Genomic DNA, 8,563 nt, shown 5'->3' with positions numbered 1-8,563 from the left:
AGTTGTCTACATTGCACATGACTTCTCAATTTGCTAAAATAATGCGGTAATAAACACGAAGACCCACATTTCGGGTGCAGGTAAGAAAACCATGCACATTGCTACTTTCTCCAAACAGCCACGATTAAAGTGCAACCTTGGGACAGACACTTCGGGCCACAAATGCTTCGGAGGGTCTACAGGGAGAAGGGAGGAAAGCGAATTCCCTCAGTCACATCAAGTAAATTCTTAATAGACCCTTAACACTCACCCAGGGGAACTCAAGAGTGGTAGGCGAGGGTTCTGTGATGACCATCGATGATTAATTGTCTGTGAGGGCGCACGCAGGGGAAAAAACAAACAGACAACACCGCCCGGGACGCCGAAAGCTAAGACCCACCGTGTCGCCGGCCGGGGAGCCGGCTGGCGGCGGGTGGCGCCCCGAGCCGGACCCGGGGCCGGGGCGTCGGGGGCGGGGGTTTAAGGGAGGGAGGCGCGCTCCACGCTCGGGGGCGGGTCCGGGCGGCCGCTCTCTCCGCCCCCGCGGTCGCCACCACCTCCAGGCTGCGCCCGAGCGCAGCGGCTCAGACGCGGTCGCATCTTCGTGGACGGTAGAGGCGGCAGCGAGCTAGAGTCAGCGTCGCAGCTCGCGGCCACCGAGAGGCCGGGAGAGTCCGAGCGCCGGGACCTGGCCCGGGCTCTGAGGACACCTCAGTGCGCGGCTGGTACGTACGTGGTGAAGGGGAGGTGGAGTGGGGGTTGCTGGAGCGAAGATGGAGGGAAACGGGCTTGGGGAGGTAGGGGAGACTGAGCGAGCGACGATGCGGTAAGAGCAACTTTCCTATTTTCCAGCCAGTCCGCGCGAGCTGGGGGGAATTCAAGTAGATGCCTCTTTGGCCAGAGTGACCACATCATGTAACACGCAGAGGTCCTTGCAGAGTGGAAGCGGGCGCTCAGGTCAACAGGGGTAGCCAGGGAGGTCTGATCACCTCTTTTTACCCATTCTGCCCTGAAGGTGGACATTGGTGATGTCTCGTGAGTTGCTGAGGCTTCGCCTCTCGCACGAGTAGTGCCACGTCGTTTGTCCTGGGCTGCGCGTTTCCAGCCCCAGGCAGCCCCTCGCGGCCACAGGGTCAGCAGTTTTCTAGCCGGCTCGGCTCGCGTCGAGCTGTCTTTAGCCCGGTCACCTCACCTCATCAGCCTCCATCCATTTCCTTTGATAAAACCTGGGAATAATTCGATCGAGTGAACTCGTGGGTTCCCTGCAACTGTTGGATTTTCACGGAGTCTGGGACACCGGCCGGCAGCCAGGGAGGGAGAGGATTGTAGTGTGGTCGCAGGGCTTTGGGAGCGCATGGGTCCTAATTGCTGATGTGCAGCAGCTCGTTGGGGAAGGTCTTGATGGTTCCCTCTGGGAGAGATGACCCCAGTTTACCTGCTCTCCAGACTGGCAAGTCCCTGCCGAGCGAAGCTCAGATGAACGGGTCAGTTTCATCTTCGTAGAGCTCATCCCAGGGAACGCATACGAGCACGGTTGCTTTGGAAGAGCTCTTGGTACAAGTAGGACACGTAGGAAGCACTGGAAAAAAAGAACAAACCCAAAACAAAACAAAAAAATCCTGCAGGTGGAATTTTTAGTCCGAGTCTGTGCAGGACTCTAAAATGGAGATTCAATGCTGATAACCACTTAACGATTCAACTGGAAAAACTAAAAACTAAAGCACTCATACTAATGGTTTGAATACTGAAAAAGTATGGATTAGAAGTGCGCCGAGTATTGCATTTCTCTGTAGACATAGATTCAAGATCCATCTGTCCACTTTATCTCTTCATAAGATGCCTTTCTTCTTATTGACATTGCTACACACAAAAAAAATTCGTTCTGTGATTTAATGTTCAGAAAGGTCAGAATTTGGATTACTAAAATGAGATCTGATGGTCAGAAAGCTCACAGCAAGTTCTGTAAGTGATATAGGTTCTGGATCATGGTTTGTTAGATTAGCATTTTGAAAACCTTTTTCCCCCTACTTGTCAGGTGCTGATCAGTAGCCCTCTATTGACACTATGATAAGGGAGTTCATTTTCTAAAACAGTGTTTTGGAAGCTCAAATGTTTTAATTTTGAAGTAAAGTATGTGTTGAAAAGAGTTTTCAAAAAGTTTTTAGTGATAAGCTTCTTAGTTTTATATTTACCGCAACTTTCTTCAACAAAATATCAAAGACTAATGGAATACCTTATACAGGATATTTTAAATTGTGTCAGGTTTCAAGTTTGTTAAAGAATTTTCTCTCCTCTTTAGGCAATTTTAAACTAGAAGTTTAGATTTTTAGAAATTTACCCCTTTCAATGATTTTTAAAGAAATTTTACGAAGTTGTAAAACCATGACCATAAATCAGTTTTAGAACATTTTCATCACCCCAATAAGATCCCTCATGCCCACTTAGAATTAATCTCTGATCAGGCAACTACTAACCTTTAGTCTCTATAGATTTGCCTTCTCTAAATATTTTATATAAATGGAATCATAAAATATGTGCTCTTTTGTTTATGGCTTTTTTTCACTTAACATACAGTTTTTGAGATCTGTGTTGTAATATGGACCAGCATTTCACTCATCTTATTGCTGAAGTTTTCCATGTATGAATCCACCACATTTTGTCTTGTCTATTCACCAGTGGTTGGACATTTGGGTTGTTTTCAGTTTGAGGATATTATGAGTCATGATGATAAGGACATTCATATGCAAGTCTTTGTGAGTACGTATGTTTTCATTTCTCTTGGATAGTTATTCAGCAGTGCAATTGCTGGGTTGTATGATAAACATATATCTAACTTTTTAAGTGAAGTGAAGTGAAAGTCACTCAGTCGTGTCTGACTCTTTGTGACCCCATGGACTATACAGTCCATGGAATTCTCTAGGCCAGAATACTGGAGTGGGTAGCCTTTCCCTTCTCCAGGGGATCTTCCCAACCCAGGGATCCAACCCAGGTCTCCGTCATTGCAGGTGGATTCTTTACCAGCTGAGCCACAGGGAAGCCTGGGGGTCTCCTGCATTGCAGACGGACTCTACCAACTGAGCAATCGGGGAAGCCCAACTTTTTAAGAGTATTATAGAATGAATTTTATGTAAAAATTATGTATTTACAAAATGTAGAAAGTCCTGGAGAAATAAATGTTTCTGACTAGAATTTGTATGATTCCATATATACAACGAGAGAAGGTTGGACAGGAAACATTTTGCTTCCTTTAAAAATTTTGAGCTCAAGTACAGCAAGCAAATTTGTAAAAAGGTGTAAGCTTTCTGAGAAATAAAATATTTCTGCAGATGAGGTTTACTGGAGTTGTTTTATATTCACGGCAAAATTGAGTGGAAGGTACAGAGATTTCTTAAATAACCTCTGGCCCTACACCGACTCCATTGCGGACATCACACACTACAGTGGTACCTTCGCTACAGTGGATGAACCTACATGGACACGTCGTACTCACCCAAATCCCCTGGTTTACCTTAGGGTTCACTCTTATTGTACATTCTGTGGCTTTGGACAAATATGTAATGACATATATAGCCTGGTGGGCTACAGTCCATGGGGTTGCCAAGAGTCAAAGCCAACTGAGCATGCACGCAGATGCAGGCATCCATCAATGTAATATCATAGGGAGTATCTTCACTGCCCTAAAAGTCCTCTGTTCTCTGCCTATTCTTTCCCCACCCCCAGTATCTTTTAATGCTAAATGAGGGTAAATCAGGCCTAATTAAAACTAAATTTCCTGCAGTCTCCAGTGAAGATGGGAAATTGAGCAATTTGAAAATTGTATTTTAAGATGTTGATGAAATTCAAACCTGAATTGCTTGATAGTAAAGTCAGTGGTTTCCTTTCCTTCAACACAAGATTTTTAATTGTTACAAAAAAAAATCATTCCTTTTTGAATAGAAAAAAGCACCCTATAAATCATATGATAAAATAAGCTTCCATAACTATGATGCCACATAATTCTTATACATACTAATTAAACATACTTTATTATTATATATAGAGATCAAAGGCCCAAGTTTAAGTGATTGACGTGCAAAAATCATGTATTAGGGACAAATCCAGGGCTCCTGTTTTCCTGTTTTAAAATTCCTGTGGTTAGTAATGCTCTTTTTAGTCTTTTCAGTTTTTAAATGTTCACAGGGGTTTTTTATTTTGTTGTTCAGTTGCTCAGTTGTGTCTGACTCTATGTGACCCCATGGACTGCAAGCACGCCAGGCTTCTCTGTCCTTCACCATCTCCTGGAGTTTTGCTCAGACTCATCTCCATTGAGTAGGTGATGCCATTCAACCATCTCGTCCTCTGTCGTCACCTTTTTTATTTGCATCACTGAATATATACTCCCTTACTTTTCTTTCTTTGATCAGACATTCCACAGTATTATTAATTGATTTATACTTTTTAAAGTCTTTATGGGTAAATACCAGTTTATCTTTCATTACTTTAATACACAATAATGTAAAGTAATTATCCTTCAATTAAAAATAAATAAGTTTTTAAAAAAGAAGGAAAACTGCATGTTCTTTTGAATTTTGTTGGTCTCAGTAATTTTTATTCCCAGGTGGTGCAGTGATAAAGAATCTGCCTACCAATGCAGGAGAAGCAAGAGATGCAGGTTTGATCCCTGGGTCAGGAAGATCCCTTGGAGTAGGAAATGGCAACCCACTCCAGTATTCTTGTCTGGAAAATTCTATGGACAGAGGAGCGTGGGGGTCTATAGCTGATGGGGTCTCACAGAGTTGGACATGACTGAGCACAGATCCTTGATGTACCTTTTATAAGTCATTATCAGTTAGTGATTTTACACAAAAAGAACGCTATCAGTTAGTGATTTTACACAAAAAGAACGCTTGAACATAGGCAGAAAACCAAAAGTGGTTATTATTATTATTTATCTTTTTATTGGAAGTACAGTTGACTTTGAGAAACCAAATAGGTAATCTGCTTCATAGTCAAGTGGGATATATTTTTCATGCTTGTGCTCAATGGCAAATAATGGTTTTATGCATCTGTCCGGGTATAAAGCACGCTATGGACTTATACGGGCTTCCCAGGTGGCACTAGTGGTAAAGAACCCACCTGCCAATGCTGGAGACCTTAAGTGACATGGGTTTGATCCCTGGGTTGGGAAGATCCCCTGGAGGAGGGCATGGCAGTCCACTCCAGTATTCTTGCCTAAAGAATCCCATGAACAGAGGAGCTGTATGGGCTACAGTCCATAGGGTCACACAGAGTTGGACACAACTGAAGTGACTTTAAATCAAAGTGGATTTATGTTTTCTAATAACTCCAATTCTTAAAAAATGATGGTGTCCAAGAGTTGGGTGCTTATTGGAAAAGAAGTTCAGCGCTGTCTATTTAAGAATAAAATGGTTCAGATTTGTATATGTTTCTGAATAGAAGAAAATAATCTTAACTAGAATCTTGAATTAGTTAGGATAAGATTTCTCAGACTGAAAAGCGGGCCAGCGGAATAGATACCCTTGAAGATTATGGAGGAGGAGGAGTAGTCTGGAGCCAACATGGCTTGAACACTTGTTTGGGGAGCAGCAGCAGAAGCTTTTATAGACAGTGTAAATGGAGCTAAATGCCTTCCTCTACATCTTGGATTCTCCCTCCTTAGAGTCACTATTTCCAGCTTAGCCCTAAAATCTGCTGTGCTGATGAAAAGGCATGAATGGCCTTTGGGAGTGTGGAAATCAGCATGTGTGTGTGTTAGTTGCTCAGTCGTGTCCGACTGTTTGCGACCCCATGGACTGTAGCTTGCCAGGCTCCTCTGTCCATGGAATTCTCCAGGCAAGAATACTGGAGTGGGTGGTCACTCTCTTCTCCAGGGAATCCTCCCCACTCAGGGACTGAACCCTGGTCTTCTGAATTGCAGGCAGGTTCTTTACCATCTGAGCTACCAGGGAAACCCAGAAATCAGCATGGGTAACTGTAAGTTTTCACTTGTTGGGTGAAGGAAAGGAAGAAACTGAGGTTCAATATGATAGTTTCAGGGAATAAATTCATGGAAGATAAGAAAGAGTTAAGCAGTCTTCCCAAACATGCTTATATTAAATGACTCTGAAGTGATTTACTTCTAGACTAATCTTTATGGCCTGGGTTAATATGTCTCATAAGAAAACACTGTTCTTGAAATCACTATGTATAGTGTGTGTGTGTGTGTGTGTGTGTGTGTGTGTGTGTAATTAAGGATAACCTTTAACTCATGCAGTTACATTCATTTATTATTTTTGTTTATTAAAAAATGAGAATAAGTACTTGTATCATGGGGCTTCTGGAGCCAGATATAATATTAAATCTCAAAACACTGAAATAAGACCCTCTTGTCTATCTTTCCCAAATCTAATAGAGCCTAATAAAAATCCAGACTACAGATATAATGGATTTTGTTGCATTCTGAAAGTTTGTAAAGAATCTATCAAGTCAGAAGATGTTACAAAGGCCAAAGTCTAGCACAGAAACCACTCTGCCTCTGTTTCTGTGTCCCTGAAGAAGGATGTCTGTCGTAATTGTGTTCATTGCAATAAAGAAGCAGAACTGTTCACAGGAGTGAAAACTTAGAAAAACACAAAAAGCAACTCTGCATCTTTCTAACATGCCATGAATTTCTATGTATTTATCTATATATACTCTTGCAGCTTGGAAAAGATTGGATTTGAGGAGTATTGGACAGACTATTACAGCCCAAGCAAGAGATGCTAGAGAGTGAATCATGGATTAGTGATGCAGAAATTAGGGATACACAAGAGTATCATAGTCTAGAAATATTAGGAGTGGAAAGTGATTAGGCTTGATGATAATTGGGATATGAAGTTAAGGGGAGGTGGAAATGAAGGGTGGTTTTCGGCACCCTGGCTTAAGGTTGAGGGCTAGGACTGTTTACAAAAATGGCAATAGAAGAATGAGGACACAGCTGGTGGGTTTCCTGGGTTGGATAAGGTCTCCTGATAATTCATGTACTTCCTGGAATGAGACCTTATTTAGAAATAGGGCCATTGCAGTTGTAATTCCCTAATATGATGTCATACAGGAGTAGGATGTGCCCTTAACCCAATATGACTGGTATCCTGATAAGAAGAGAAGAGACACAGAGGCAGAGACTCATAGAGGCAAACATGTGACAATGGAAGCAGAAATACGAGTTATGTGACTTCAAGAGATTCCTAGATTTGCCAGCCACCACCAAAAGCTGGGAGAGAGGCATGGAACAGATTCTCCTGAGTTCCCAGGAGGAAACCAGCCTTGCTGATAACTGGATTTTGGATTACTGGCCACTTGAGCTGTGCCCATCTTCAGTATCAGTTGTAAAGATGGTTACAAAATAAGCAATATGATAACTTGGGCAGGGCATCTGCTGTGTCCCGACATGGTCAGAGTCCTCCGCTATCAACCCAAGTATAGGACTAAACACGGTCATTCAGGTTTTCCATTCATTCATGCCACGTGGGTTTGACAGTGTGAAAATGGGACCAGTTTACAACATGGGGGGAGGTCATAGTTTTTATCTCTTTGCCTCAGGGAGGGTAGAAGAATGTTTTCAGGGAAAATGAGGAATGATTTCCTCACATGGTAGATCTGGGTCAGCCCCCTGAGGTGTTTGTGGATTTTTGCCAAAGAATATTAAACTTCAAGTAAAACCCAGCATAGGTTGTGTCAACTCTGAGAAGTCCATGTTTGGGTTCAAGGTTTGAATGCTTTGAAAGGAAACAAACTTTTCAGATGTGACTGTAAAATGGGAGGAAACAGCATTTTTTAAACTCATAGATGTTCATGTTTACCAACTCTTTTAAAAAAGTATCTTAATTTACCTAATTTTTGGAAAACTTTTCATATCACCTGTCAGTAATTGTTATTGGTCTTAATACTGAATTGGTTAAGTTCTTCACTTCGTGAGTTTTGTCTCAATGTAATCCACTTAAAATATGGATTAATGAAATATGATTGTGTCTAAGGACAGCACTTTAAGTTATAAGGACATTTCAAATTATCTTGCAAAAGGATTGTTTAAGGTTCACTTTATTTATTAACTCTTTTCTTTCAGGTATTTTTGTCATAAAACCATCACATTATTAAGAACACTTAAAGATTCTACAATTTCAATTCTAATATTCAAGTATAATTGCTTTAGTATTGAGTGTCTTCCAGTCTTTGTACCTTTGTAAGGATATTTTTTTTATTAATGTAATAATGGTATACAGTTTTTATCCTATTTTTTCTTCTTAAAATTACTATTATCAGAATAAAAATGAATAGAAAGAATAATTTTAAAAAATAACATTTTTTCTGATTATGCGGAATGACCCATGACATAGTTTTTGGCTAGATAAAATTTTGGCTCTTAAAGGTATGAAACAGAATTTCCCAGTTAGGCCACATTTTAATTTTGCTGCACCCTATGCAGCAAAACAAATAAGACAAAAAGAAAAACAAATCATTAAAATGTGTAGCTTTAAATATTAGCAATGTTAAAATGTAGAATTCTGTTTTCCCAAGGACAGTCTGTGCTTACTATTGTAAATTCTTCACCAAGAATCGCAGATGT

At 41.3% G+C, this 8,563-nt stretch overlaps 1 protein-coding gene across 5 annotated transcripts in view; it reads left to right on the top strand.

The window, feature by feature from the left end:
* Positions 1–548: 548 nt before the first annotated feature.
* The window catches only part of PKIB (cAMP-dependent protein kinase inhibitor beta), a 109,549-nt gene continuing 101,534 nt past the window's right edge, over positions 549–8,563 (top strand). For 4 of the 5 annotated variants that reach the window (XM_070449888.1, XM_070449887.1, XM_070449886.1 and 1 more), the window contains exon 1: positions 616–704. The gene's annotated coding sequence lies outside the window, so the exon portion shown is untranslated. Of the gene's footprint in view, positions 705–8,563 lie in introns of all 5 variants that reach the window. The other variant, XM_070449890.1, reaches the window with a different exon arrangement.

The sequence above is a fragment of the Odocoileus virginianus genome, chromosome 19 (assembly GCF_023699985.2).
Source record: "Odocoileus virginianus isolate 20LAN1187 ecotype Illinois chromosome 19, Ovbor_1.2, whole genome shotgun sequence".
Classification (NCBI taxonomy): domain Eukaryota; kingdom Metazoa; phylum Chordata; class Mammalia; order Artiodactyla; family Cervidae; genus Odocoileus; species Odocoileus virginianus.
This window is presented reverse-complemented; position numbering and strand designations above follow the sequence as displayed.